At 51.9% G+C, this 14,660-nt stretch overlaps 1 protein-coding gene across 2 annotated transcripts in view; it reads left to right on the forward strand.

Annotated features, from left to right (window-relative positions):
• The first annotated feature begins 295 nt into the window (after nucleotides 1–295).
• The window catches only part of LOC138468391 (zinc finger protein 432-like), a 96,607-nt gene continuing 82,242 nt past the window's right edge, over nucleotides 296–14,660 (forward strand). For both annotated transcript variants that reach the window (XM_069608932.1, XM_069608931.1), the window contains exon 1: nucleotides 296–671. The gene's annotated coding sequence lies outside the window, so the exon portion shown is untranslated. The remainder of the gene's footprint in view (nucleotides 672–14,660) is intronic.

Consider the following 14,660-nt stretch of genomic DNA (forward strand, 5'->3'; position numbering starts at 1 on the left):
GGGCATCCACTACTCTGTCCCCCCGCACCCCATCTTTCCAGCAGTGACCCCGATTCTTACCGGGGGTCTCTCGGTCCTCCTCGCTGCTGGGCCCCTGTCCCGGCTCTCGGCACCCTTTTATCCGAGGTGGGGGGGGGTTCGGCGTGCAGCCCTTTCCGGGGGTGGTGGGATTCGGGGTGCAGCCCTGTCCCCCTTTCTTGGCTGGGTTGTTGTGGTTCATCCACTTCCGGCGGCGCCTCCTGGCTGTTGGGCTAGAGGCGGAAACGCACGTGTAGCCCAATGGGGACTGGAAACCCGCCCAATTCTAGCCCAAAGGGGCTCTCCAGTCTCCACAGGGGCCTCAGAGGCGCCGCATGGGGGAGGGACCTCAAGAGCCAGGCAGGGGGCGCTCCACAGCCTTCACCCCCATCCCCTCTGGAATAAGTGGGCGCCGAGAAGCGGGACACACACGTGCCCTCCCCGGGCTCAGCCCACCCGGCAGAGAACAGCCAGGGGGCCCGAGCCACCGGACTCCCACCCCCCCCACCACGGAGCAGCAGCCCCCGGGAGTGGAGCGACCCCCGCAGACCCCCGGGGGGATTTGGACATTTTGCTTTTAATGCAGAAGCTGAGGGGGAGGGGGGCTGCTTCCCTCTCCAAAGAAATGGCCTCCCAGCAGTGTCTAGAGCAAGGTGAGCTACCCCTGCAGCCTGTGACACCCCCTCCCCGGGGTGCAAATGAAAAACATGTAAAGGGGGATGGGTGGAGGAGGCGGGGCTGGCAGTTTGAATCCACTCAAAGGAAATGTTCATAAAGATAGTTTTAAAGTGGAGCCATTTCTTTCATGCTGCTTCTTTCCAGACTCCAATCATTTCAATGGCAGTGCTGCATGAGTACATTAAGGGATCCATAGACCCTCTCTTCCTCAATTCTTCAAGCTGCTGCTGCTGTTGCTGCTGTTGCTGCTGCTACTGCTGCTGCTGCTGCTGCTGATAACCCATAGCTCTCAACCATTTGTGTCACAAAGGCGGGTGAAAACACCCGATTTTAATTTTGGCGGGTGAGAGGCCCATTGAAACGAATGGGCGTGCTGGAGGCTTGGCGGGTGAGTCAGCTCTTTACAAGGCGGGTGACACCCGCCAAAAGCGTGTGAGTTGAGAGCTATGGATAACCCACCACCCGGAGCCCTCCATCTGGCTTCCCCACATAATCCACTGACTAGGTAAGCTCATTGGGGCCAGTGGATCCTTGCGTGCACCATTGCGCATATTTCATTTAAATAACATTTTATGTGCGCATTTCTGCAGCGCTTTACCTAGCTACTCTGTGTGTGTGTTCATGGAGGTTAAGCTGCCTCACGAAAAGGTGTTTGGAAGCCTTTCTCACATCATCGCCCTTTGTGCTGGCCATTTTAAGATGGCCACCTTCGTCCATGCACTAGAGTGCCTTGGGCTCTTCCCTGCTGTGGCCTCTGATTGGCTGTAGCTGTTCTTTTCTCAGCCTATTGCAAGCCGGCAGGCTTGGCCAGCCCTCCTCATAAGGCCCCTGTCTGATCCCTTTCGGCTAACAGGCGCTCCAGGGTGGGACGCCGTACCTCCACTGTAAGCATGATTTCATTTGACTTTTTGACTCTGCTGCCCTGCAACGCGGTGTTAGGCTCCATGTAACTACCTACCATGACTTGTTATGCATTCTTGGTGTAACTCCCCATAACAAGAGGAGAGTTTTACCATGTCTGTATGTACCACCTACCCATGACCTATCTTGCATTCATGTGGTAGCTCCCCGCAGTAAGAGGCGAGCTTTCTCCAAGTTTGTATGTTTTCTTAGCACTTACTGTAACTGTATTCTTAATGTTAATGTTAAAGGACATTTGTACCATGCACTATCACCACCAGAGTGGTCCCGTGATGCTCTGGCAGTTCTGAAAAGGGAAGGGGGGTGAGTTAGTGAGAATAAGTGGGAAAAGTGCAAGAGAGCAGTGATGTGCCGTTGGTAGCCTCATCTTGGTTAACACCGTTCACTGGGCTTGGGGTGTTTTCTGATCGGTAGCCATTGCGTGCTGTTGTGCGAGTCTATGTGTGGTTTGGTTTGTTACTGCGGTGTAGTGAAGTTTGTGCGGTTTGTTGTGCTGTAGGGTTGTGGTTGTGTTTGGTTAGAGTTTGAGAGATGTATGCAGAGGATGAAATTGTTAGTGGATTGGTCATTGGCATTGCTGTCTGGAAGCAGTGTGCTACATTTCCACGTTCTTTCTAGGTGTGGCGTGTGAAGATCTCTGCATTTCTATCTAGATCAGGACCCGGACGATATTCACAATCCCTTACATATATGACGCCCACCAATATTCACAACTCTGTCTAAATTCAGGCCATGCTAATTTTGAAGCCTTTCGAAATGTGAGGCGGCAAGTGTTCACGATTCCATCCAAAATGACCTCGTTAGCATTCCCAGTGTAGACCAGAGGCGGCATCGGTCAGCAACCGCTACTCTATCCAGATTGGCAATGGTCGGCATTCACAATCGTATCCAGCAGCTCACGCCGCTACCGCTCACAACCCCATTCAAGCGTGGCACATGCCAACACTCGCAACTACTTCCAGGAGCGGCACCTGCCATCGTTCACAACTCTGTCTGGGCCCGGCGCATGCCAACGTCCACAACTCCGTCCAAATGTGGCAACTGCCAACATTCACCTTCTTAAGTAGAAGCGCCTAGATTCCTCAGGGTTTTGTGCACTCTATAAATGCCAAAATAAAATAAGGCTACCAGGGTAGCTCCACAGGTTTAGAGACTGTTGCTGAGATGTTTGTGGTATAAAATGTGTTTGGCCAGGGGATGGGTTGGGCTGGTCACTTGCTTATATTCAGGGCGGATGTGGGGGTATTTCTGCCCCTGTAGTGAAAATCAAAAGGTGCCACCCATGAACCCACAGTTTATTTTCCTAGTAACTGCTGTTGGCACAACAGAAGCATTTATTTGTGATTAACCAGTTTGAGAAGCATATACCATCTTTATAAACATAACCTGTAATAAAACACAAAGGAAGGGGCACACAAATTACAGAGTATTTATGTGATAGTTTGTCAACAAAAAACAAGAAATTCAAAGAAAACTAGCGAACTTGTAGCAGCATTTTTGAGTTTGGAATATTTTTTTCCTATGTAAGTGTAAAATGCACATTTGGAAAACAATAGTGTGCCCAGCATGTAGAAAGCCAGCGTTCAACAGTGATGACCCCCCACCCCAGTGATCTTCATGGCCCATTGATGCCCGTTTGTTCCCTTTCAGGCCAGAATAAAGAAAACGGGCTAAGCAAATAGATCCAGAGAATGCGCGAATGACCGATGGGGAAAAGGAGCACGGAACAGATTAGGTCACTGACCCCCCAGCTTCCCTCGGCAAAGCTGAGGGCTCAGGAAAGCCTGTCAGGGCTGAGGCAGGCTAGGTCCCGAGATCGGTATAGCCTGGTCAGGGCTGAGGCAGGCTAGATCCCGAGATCCAGGGAATGCGCGAATGACGGATGGGGAAAAGGAGCACCGAACAGATTAGGTCACTGACCCCCCAGCTTTCCTCGGCAAAGCTGGGGGCTCAGTAAAGCCTGTCAGGGCTGAGGCAGGCTAAGTCCCGAGATCATTATAGCCTGATCAGGGCTGAGGCAGGCTACATCCCGAGATCGGTATAGCCTGGTCAGGGCTGAGGCAGGCTAGATCCCGAGATCCAGGGAATGCGCGAATGACGGATGGGGAAAGGAGCACAGAGCAGATTAGGTCAATGACCCCCCCCACCCCCCCTAGCTTCCCTCGGCAAAGCTGGGGGCTCGGTATAGCCAGGCCGGGTTCAGGCAGGCTAGATTCCGAGATCCGGCCAGACATCTGATGCTAGATCTCAGACCCGGCAAGGGCCGGCCCATTGACCAGCGCTGCCCCCAGTTCCCAAGGGGCCACACCATGCACACAGTGCCTCTAGTGCAGGATTTCTTTATAGTGCTATAGTAGCTGATGGGAAGGGAGTGAGCCACAGCCTGGTAAGGGGACAGCTCTACAACCCCACACCCCTTGCAGAGGGGGCACCAAGAGCCACTGCCATTCCCAGTCCTCCTCACCCCCCAAAAGCTGTGCCCTGCAGTCCTGCAAGGAGTAGACCGGTAAGGGGCATGGTTACTACCACCCGGCTCCCCCCTGCAGAGATGGGGAGCAGCAGCCTATCTTCCCACAACCCTGGCAAATCATCATCACTCACTTGCCCTCCCCTCATAGGACCAGAGAGGTGGAGATGGCGCCAGAGGAAAAGATCCTCTATGGACATTTCAGGGAGTCTGAGAACTGAGAAACGGTGACATGTGGCGGACGCCTCCCCCTTCAGCTCTACTTCCCCTGAGAGGAGGAGATGGCGCCAGAGGAAAAGATCCTCAATGGACATTTCAGAGAGTCTGAGAACTGAGAAACGGTGACATGTGGTGGACGCCTCCCCCTTCAGCTCTACTTCCCCTGAGAGGAGGAGATGGCGCCAGAGGAAAAGATCCGCAATGGCCTGAACATAACCGTGGAGTGGAAACATTTTTGAGAGTAACCACCTATCCACCAGAGCAACTCAGAATACTGAGATACGCAATCCTCCTGCACTGGGTGTTACGTTCCGCCCTGCGTCCCGCTACGCAGTGACGCAGGGCGTTTCTAATAAAAGCCCCACCCCCGCGCTCGGGAGGCAGTTCCGGGGCAGACCATCTACACGTGTGCGTGTGCTTCATTGCCGCTCCCGCTGGAGCTGCGCCACAGGCCGTGCAGCCTAGTCCAGCAACGCCAGCCCCTGCGCGCGCACGCCGAGGGCTGGAACTTAACAACGGCGACGAGGTGGAGCGAAGATTAACACGCGCTCGGCGTTCACGGCGCTTAGATGGCCCGCAGCCATCGCGGCGAAATTTTTGGACACCCGGTGGGGGGGGGGGGGATCGCACACGTGACCCACCCCACCCCAAAAAAAACAATAAAAAATCATTTTTTTTTTTTTTTGCTTCTCATTTTCACTCGCCCTCTACTTGCCGGCTGGGCAGTGTGGAGCCATCTGGCATCTGGCCTCCCACACTAGAGGGCAGCAACACGAACTGGCATCAGAACCACGTGTGAGCACCAGTTCCTGAACTTTCCGTCACAGTGGTTGGAAACCGCAGCACTTCCAGGGAAGGCCCAACTTCACGGCGCTGGTGGTCGCTCAAAGATCTCACGCCAACACCGACCAGGTACACGTCGACATGGCAGCCGGTACGTCCACCCCTGGGCCCACCACGCCGTCCTGAATTGCGGCAAACCTATCGCTGACATCCCCACAGCCTCGCACACAAGGAGGTTCATCGACACTGGTCCAGCCTTTTGACCCCTTTACCGACCCATCAACGAGTGGACCCAGATGGCAGCTGTGGATCCAGAAATTCTAGATGGCGATGGAGTGCAAAGATGTAACGTCGGCCAGGAAGATGAAGGCGCACCTACTACTCAGTGTGGGTGACGAGGTACTGCGCATTTTCAACTCCTTGAATGTTGCCGATGGCCAAGATGCATACCAAAGCGCAAAAGATGCCCTCACGGCTCATTTTCTCCCTCAACTGAACCCAGACTATGAGACTTTCATTTTCTGCACCACCATACAGGCAGCGGACGAAACCCTGGATGCCTACCACACTCAGTGAGAAAATTTGCCATGTCCTGCGAGTTCACAAATGTTGAGAGGGAGATCAGGAGGCAGATTATTAACGGCATACAATCAGAAAAACTTAGACGCCTGATACTCAGCGAGAGAGGTATTCCCCTGCAACGGATCCTTGAACTTGGACGACAAAGGGAACTAGCTCACACCAGAGCAGCCAACATGGAGGCCACGCTACACAGATTGCAACCTGCTCTCAACACAGCCATGGTGGCCCAGATCACCAACAAACAATCCTCGAGGGATGAATACAGTGGGGGCTATGGTCAGAACAGGTGGCAACCGCGCATTCCTGGGCCCACAGAGTGTGGCTGGTGTGGTGGCCCACGACATGGCCGCCGCAACTGTCCTGCACAAGGCACCACATGTGGCGCCTGCGGCAGGAAGGATCATTATGCAAAGGTATGCAGATCATCGGGCACCTCCACGCAGCCCCCACAGAACCTTCCGGAGAAGAACGCGACCAAGAAAAAGAAGCAAGCCAGTGCAAGGAGGGTCGCAGTGGCCAACTCTTCCACGGAGGAAGAAGGGGATGATGTCTCGGCAGGGCAGCAGGATCCCGGTAAGGATAACGAGAGGAAAGGGAGAAAGGTACACCTGGTGTCTGCATTGAGCCAAGGTCAAGAAACACTGTCCGAAGGCGCAAGTGCATGGTCACCGTCCAAAACCAGCGCATTCTCGTGACCATTGACACAGGCGCCTCGGTGAATGTTATGCCCACAAGCATATTCCAGACTCTAATTCCTCAACCAGACCTGAAAAGCACAGACACGCTGTTGTATGCATACGGCAGCCGGAAGCCCCTACCAGTCATTGGCAGGTTCCGCACTACGCTGGAGCACGGCGAAAACAGAAAGTCTATGTCGTGAAGGCAGGAATTGAAAGCCTCCTGAGTGGGGACGCAGCAGAAGATCTGGGAGTGGTCAAATTCATCTGCCATGTCGATGAAGCCGAGGAGGTGGAGAAAATGTTGAGTCAATACCCCAAGTTGCAAGATGGAATAGGCTGCTTGAAGGGCAAAACCATCAGGCTGCACATTGACGAAACAGTACAGCCGAAAGCCGTAAGGCATCGGAGGACACCTTTCCACATGAGAGAACAAGTGGAGCAGGAACTCAAGGCTCTGGAAGAAGCCGGCATCATAGAGGCGGTCACAGGGCCCACACCATGGGTCTCCCCAATGGTTGTCACGCGAAAGCCTAAACAGCCCGGAAAAGTCCGGATTTGTATTGATATGCGTCTCCCTAACACTGCCATCAAATGAGAACGCCACATCACCCCAACAATCGACGAAATCGTGGCGGACCTCACAGGGTCTTGTGTATTCTCGAAAGTTGACTTGAAGGCGGGGTATCACCAACTCAAACTCCACAGAGACTCGCGCTACATCACAACATTCTCGACGCATTTGGGGTTGAGGAGATACAAACGCCTGAGTTTCGGGATTTCGTCCGCTGCTGAGGTATTCCAGCAAACTATCCAAGAGGTCATCAGGGGCATCCCTGGTGTCCTCAACGTGAGCGACGACATTCTGATTCACGCCCCCGACAAGAAGGAGCACATCAAGAGGCTTCATACCCTACTGGGCAGACTACAAGAAGCTGGGCTGACCATACACAGGGAGAAGTGTGAGTTCCTCAGATCGGAAATCACTTTCTTTGGTTACAAGTTTGGCAGCACGGCATCTCCCCTGATCCCCAGAAGGTCGCAGACATTCAGGCGGCAAGCCCACCAATGACCCCCACAGAGGTACGCAGTTTCCTAGGTATGGCTACCTACTGCGGGAGGTTCATCCGAAACCTGGCCACCCTATCTGAGCCACTACGGGAACTGACAAAAGCAAACATCAAGTGGGACTGGGTGCAGAAGTGCCAAGACTCGTTCAAAAGCATCAAAGAATCCCTGTCCGTCGACACCAAAATGGCGTATTACAACACCGAGCTGCCCACAGAACTGTTCGTGGATGCAAGCCCCGTTGGGCTCGGAGCCATCCTAATGCAGGTGACGAAGGAAGGGGAGAAAAGACCGATAGCCTACGCCTCGAGAGCCCTCACGGAAACCGAACAGAGGTACTCCCACATTGAGAAAGAGGCCATCGCCGTGCTGTGTGGGTGCAGGCACAGGCACTTTCATCTCTACTTATATGGGCGGCGGTTCACGGCAGTCACTGACCACAAACCCCTACTACCCATCTTCATGGGAACGTCGTCACACCCTCCGGCATGAATCACCAAATGGCTACTACATCTTCAGCAATACGACTTTGATCTCATCTACCAACCAGGCAGTGGAAACCCCGAGAATTTCTCTCGAGGCATCCGCGAGCGGCAACCCAACAAGAAATCCAAGTGGCCGAAGAGACTGAGGAACATATATGCCAAGTGGTACGCGCAATGAGACCAAAGGCGGTGAGCATCGAGGACATCGAGTCAGAAACTCACAAGGATCCTTGTTGCAACTTAGTGAAAGATGCCATTATCTCAGGGGACTGGAAAACCTTCATGAGACACACACACAACAGAACAGCGGAAGCGAAAGGGTTTCTGTCCGGCATGTTTGCCGTCCGGCAAGACTTGTCGATCACAGAAGGCGGATTGATACTAAGAGGAAACCGCATCGTAATCCCTCTCAGAATACAAGACAGGATAGTGGCCCTAGCGCATGAAGGACACCAAGGACTGGCCAGGACAAAAGCCCGCAAAAGGCACAGGGTATGGTTTCCCCAGATCGAGGAACGGGTCGAGACACTCATTAGCACGTGCCTAGCCTGTCAGATAACGGGGGCCCCGCCAGAACCGGAACCAATTCTATCGGCGGAACGCGGCCGCTCTCGGTGGGAGGCCATCAGCATTGACTTCTACAAGCTACGAGAAGGCCTCCACCTTTTGGTGGCCGTTGATGACCACTCCCGATATCCGGAAGTTGAAATAGTCAAATCCACAGCAGCGGAAGTGGTCATTCCAGCCATAGAGAAAATGTTCGCAACTCACGGACTACCTACCTCCATCAAAAGTGACAATGGGCCACCGTTCACCGGGGAGGAATTCAAAAACTATCTGCAGGGCCTTAATATAAAGTATCATCACATCATGCCGAGATGGCCCCAGGCCAATGGGGACGCAGAACGTTTCATGAGAACCATTAACAAGGTGCTAAGGGTATTCAAGGCGAATGCCAGCCCATGGAAGGTTGACCTCTACCGTTTCCTCCGGAACTATCGGGTCACCCCCCACAGCACAACCGGCATACCGCCGGCGGACCTCATGTTCGGCACCGTCATCAGATCCTCGATTCCGCACCATCCAAGCAGGACCCCGGACGAGGTCAACGAAGGACGCACGGAAATGAGGAGGAGTGCCAACGCCCACATGAGTGGCAAGAGGAGAGCGAGGCCGTCCAATCATCAGGTGGGGGACCAAGTCGTCATGCTACGCAACCCCACCAAGTCGAAACTCGACACCAGATACGAGGAACTGCCATGGACCGTCAGTGATCGGCACGGAACCATGGTGACTGTGACCCGAGGACACCGTCAAGTGACGAGGAACTCGTCGTGGTTCAAGGCGGTGCCTCGCAACCTGTGGACTGACAGTGAGTGCCACCTGGAAGACGAGGACGCTCAGCCCAGCGAAGAAGAGCCTAGGTCCATCCCGGATGAGATAGGAGCGATAGATGGAACTTGGGAACCGCTGGAGGCACCCGGCCTCGAGGACCTGACCAGTGAAGGTGAGCCAGATCAGTAGCCGGGGGGGTGTAGGCCCCGAGAAGGGCGATACGGTCTGAGATCTGCCACGAGACCGCCAGCCAAGTTAAATGACTATGTGTGGTAGTTTGATGCACCCGGACCACGAACATTAATGGCCGGGTAGCTATTGGTTAAAGGCGTGAACAGATGTCGAACTCACAGTTGATGCCAGTTATTGTTATGTTTGTTTGTTTTATAATAAAGGAGGAATGTTACGTTCCGCCCTGCGTCCCGCTACGCGGTGACGCAGGGCGTTCCTAATAAAAGCCCCGCCCCCGCGCTCGGGAGGTAGTTCCGGGGCAGACCATCTACACGTGTGCTTCATTGCCGCTCCCGCTGGAGCTGCGCCACAGGCCCTGCGGCCTAGTCCAGCAACGTCAGCCCCCGCGCGCGCACGCTGAGTGCTGGAACTTAACACTGGGAGACTACACCTTACTCCATGATTCAAGAACAAACAACTTCACATTGTGTCTACAAAACAGTAACTCATGTGCAACCACCACCCTTTTAACATTACCAGTGTGACCGTAACCCAGGGGATAGTTCTTTTGTTTTTTGTGCATTCTGGACTTATCACAGGCTTATCAGATATGTGGCAAAAACCCAATATACTCGGGTTCAATATGCTTATGGCTATCACTGTGCCGGTGCCGACATTGCACCTGGTTATAATCACGCAAATGTAGCGGTCCGGTTTAACCACGTATATGTATTACTGTATGCACCTCTTGCTGTGACGGGCCTTCTAGCCACACAAGTGACAATTGATCTATGCTAACAATTTGTATGTGCTTTATACGTGTCTGTGCTATGTTCTCCAGACACGAACTCTGATGCACACATCGACATGTTTTGTCACGTATTGTCCAGTCAATCTATGCGCCATGAGTGTACCCTCCCATTGTGCCCAGACACGCTCTGATTCAGTCCCATCTACCTTCCCTACGACTGCTCAGACCACTATTGAGTTACAATGAACACCACCCACACACAATAATTCTCACCTCTGATACGGTTCAGTGTAGGTGGGGTACAGGCACTGGACTACAAATCCCATGATGCCTACGACGTTGTGTAGTCCGTAACACCCTAGGTGTTTTCCTTGCTTTTTCAACGAGCCAGCCCGTGCCTGATTGGTTGACCTTACCAGATTGTGGTGATTGGCTGAGGCACTTGCCTCCACAATCAACCAGGCATCCCCATTGGCTCCCTAGCATCCGATGGTCATACTTAGCACCCGGAAGCAGGTCCTCAACCTACAGCAACCACTCCAAGCTGAGGACCCCGCGGTGATGCCCGCACCAGCCAGACTGCGGTAAGTTTCGCTTTGGGGACCGCCGCACAAACGTATTCTCGTGTGCAGCTTGCGTCTCGATTTTTGATGATTTCTTTATGCCCCGTTACCACGCAGCTCCTTGAGATAGGCAATTTGCACTTCTGAGCCATCCTGCCACCCCTTTGAGCCCTCTAGGCACCAGCAAGCCTCGGAGACCAGCCCACTCCAACTATAGGGCTTTTTGCAAACCCAGGTAGCGCCGCACCAACGTGCCTTCTCTCACAGATGCCACACTAACGTGCCAGTAGCACTTGTCTCGGATCAGCTAGTTGTCAACCGATCGACCACTATGTTCAGACTATAAAACACTGTCGGCATTACTACATCAGTGGTCATGCGCCCCCACTCACACCACCTTTGGAGATGGACTACGCACAGCCGAAGCATTCCGCTTCTAGTCGCGCATAGAGCACAGCACCTCCGGATGACTTGTCTTACGTCCGCACCACACGGAGCCTGATCTAGGTTAACTACCTCATCACCAGACTTGGTAAACACCACCCCTTGGGGTTTGCTCACTTCACGTGCCTCCATGGACACCACCACGGGCATTTGGAGCCCATTGAGATGGTGCTTCCCAACACAAGAAGCCTAATCTATGTAAACAACTTCCTCACCAGACCTGGTCAATACCACACTTTGGGGTCTGCTCAATTCACGTGCCTCCATGGACACCACCACGGGCATTTGGAGCCCATCGAGATGTTGCTTCCCAACACACACTACGTCAAGGCACGAGTCCATTTACTACAACAGTCACTAGAATGAGCACTCACCTACCAGTCCGCTCGTCCAATGGTTAAAATGACCCGGGATGGCATTCCTATCCCACCACGGAATCCGTCACCAATAGATCGCACAATCAAATTGGACCGCCATTACACCTCATGGTCCACCTTTGTTTCTCTCAGATTTGGGACCCACAAAGGCCCTTTCCGGCTCGCGGGACCCTGAGAGACTTCGGCCTTCAGGAACCTATGGCCGACTCCAAGTGCATTACGCACCCGCAATCCAGTAAACAATTGAGGATTGTCTACAGCATCCCAATGCTATTGCAGCAGCAGGTAAGCTGTACATAGATACACCACGTGATTTATCATCACGGCACCTCTCAGCCATTATTCAGTAATCTTTTGAATGAGTCAACAATTTCCCCGAGATCCTTACAGCCTTTATCTCACCCACAGATAGCACGGACAACACCGCAATCGGTGTCCATCCTGATGAAGGCCAACACACAGAAAGGCTCCAATCAAGCCCGATTTGGCCGAAACAGACCCGTGTCGATCCCCCGTAACACAACTGTGAAATCCCCCTTTCGTGTATGTTTTGTAGAAACTGTTGTGTACACCCTGTGTTAACCACGCCTTGGACTACTCTCTGTCCCGGGTGCACCCCTTCTAACTGTAGGTCCTTCCTACCTCATATTTGATTGTGCCCCCATGTGGAGTTTTTACCTCAATAGTACAGAGGTTGACACCGACCTCTGTTACCACCGTATATAATCACTTCTGTCCGTTGTCTTTAACTTTCGTGCTTATCGAAAGTACTGTAAAGTAATTGTAAAGTCACCAACAAAGTTCTGTGTTTTAAAAAAAATAAATTTGTATATTCAGAACCACACAACTGCTTATAGGATCTCTCATCCTGATTATTTTGATATTTATATATTATCTTATTAAGGTACTCGCAAGTACAATGGTTCTGAGATGCATTTCCGTGCTTGTTATTGTAAACCGAACAAAAAAATCTACCGGGGACTACAACACTTCCTGTGAAACTTGTAGCTGCCATGCGTTGTAGTCGGCAGCTGCCGAAAGTGGGAGAAAGGTGCATTAGCTGCATACGCCGTGCTCTAAATCTAAACCATCTTTTTACTTCCATAGAAAGGTGCTTTACATTGATACTGCGCCGGGGAGCTCAATAGGGTTTTGGGATGATCCAGGTCTAAATCACTTTTCGCTTCTGTTCAATATTAATCTAATAAGGGGAGTTGACAGTTAAAGCCCAGATAGTATATAAGGGAGGCTTTGGAAGGCAGGGCAGGAGCATAGCTGTGTGCGGACCAGACTGGAGTTTGCAGACGGAAGAGTGGAATGGAGAAGGACTGGGGCCATTAGCCTCTATGCAGAAGGGAGCGGCCAAGTCCCTCAATTTTCCTTGCCTACTTTTTGAGGATATTAAATTGGATTTCTGGCTTTTCTGTGGCATTTGGGTCCCCAAAGGACTCTGACCATTGGCTTTTGAGCAGAACTGTTCATGTTTAACTGAGCTGTATAGGGAATCATTTTACATTTTTCACCCAAGTCAAATCAGCTCACCACCTATGAACAGACCTTATTCACCATGGTTGATCCTAATTGACTTTGACTCTTTCTGAAGCATTGTCCTATTTTTCTGCTTTTGGATAAAGGCCATGGTGATCTGATAGGAGGCTCGATATGTTTTGGCATTTTTCTCGGATTGTACCCCGCTCCAGGCATCCAGTCTTCTCCAGCTCTCCTCTCCCTACATTCTACAGATAGGGAGAATGAGAGGTGTTACCCATCATTGATAACACGTTGAGAAAGGTATTGAGGTATTGAAAGGGCAGGTGCTCCTATGAATATTGCCTAGCAAGACCTGGTGGGGCAGGTAGCTGTTTCATGGGGACTATGATATCTTGGAGAAGGCTGCTCAGTCTTGGCCTTCAGTAGATATACAGGCAATACTGATTACTGCTTATTACGTAATAACTTCTTGCATTTAAGCATGTGTGCATAGTGACAATAATGATAGGAATGCTTCTTTATTACTTATTTCTCATAATTAAAAGATGTACTTTATACATGACGGTGTAAGAAGCATTCATTGAGTGTTCATTACTGAGAGGTTTGTCGGAAGTATTTGAACATGAAAATTAGTTTAGCGACAAGTGTTTGAAGTGCTGTGATTGGATGTGTTATATATGGTGCATGTCTTTAATATACGCATAAAGGGTTACTGGAAAGTATGAGCAGTGGACCATTGATACAAATATATGTGACATTAGTGAGCCCCTCCTGAGCAGATGAAGAGATTAGAGGCCTACTTTCTTTATTGATGCACAGTGACGGGTGTATGCTTTTCTCAATCTCTATTTCTACCACAATCCCTAGTGGGAGGTCTGTCTAGGACACTCCCCTAGGGGTGGACGAAAGTCTCTTGAAATAGAAGTGATAAAAAAAGCTCATCAGCAGGAGGGACTTTTGTGTCAGATGGCCATTACTTGCGAGGTTCTGGAGTCAGTGGGGCTCATCAGGAACACCGCAAAGTCTCACTTACAGCCATCTCAGGACCTCCAGTTTATTGGGACTCGGTTCTGGAAGGCCAGGGGCTTGGTGCTCTTACCGGAGGTCAGAGCGGTCAACATTCGGAGCATGGTACAGGCCTTGGCAAGGTTTTAATATTTGTGGATTCAGAGACATATGGCCTTTGTTGTGTTCTCAGTGGCCTGGGCCAGATTACACATGGCTTGTGGTGTTGCAGGAGTTTGAGAATCTCATCCCGGTCCCGGAGGCCCTGAAGGGTTGGCTCAAGTGGTGGTTGCAGCCTTGTTTCAGTGGGAGAACTCGCACATCGGGAGAAGTGGGGGTTCCAGGAGGCCTTCCACTGATCCACCTGAAGGGAACAGGCAGCTGCGGCCAGGGTCCTGCAGGTGGTTGGGTCAGTTATCCGGGGTAGGGCTGTAGTGTCAGCCATGGCATACATAAACGGACAGGGAGGGAATCCAGGTCAAGAGGTCTGGGACTGTTGGCAACTTCCCTGGGGTAGTGGGCCGAGCAGCACCTGTAGTTGTTGAAGGCTGTGCAGACAGTTTAGACACCTGCTGCTGGGCCTGTTTGCCTGCCCACTCGATGCAAAGGTGGTGACGTTTTGTTC

This window comes from Ambystoma mexicanum, chromosome 4q (assembly GCF_040938575.1).
Source record: "Ambystoma mexicanum isolate Mex_15411 chromosome 4q, UKY_AmexF1_1, whole genome shotgun sequence".
Taxonomy (NCBI): Eukaryota; Metazoa; Chordata; class Amphibia; order Caudata; family Ambystomatidae; genus Ambystoma; species Ambystoma mexicanum.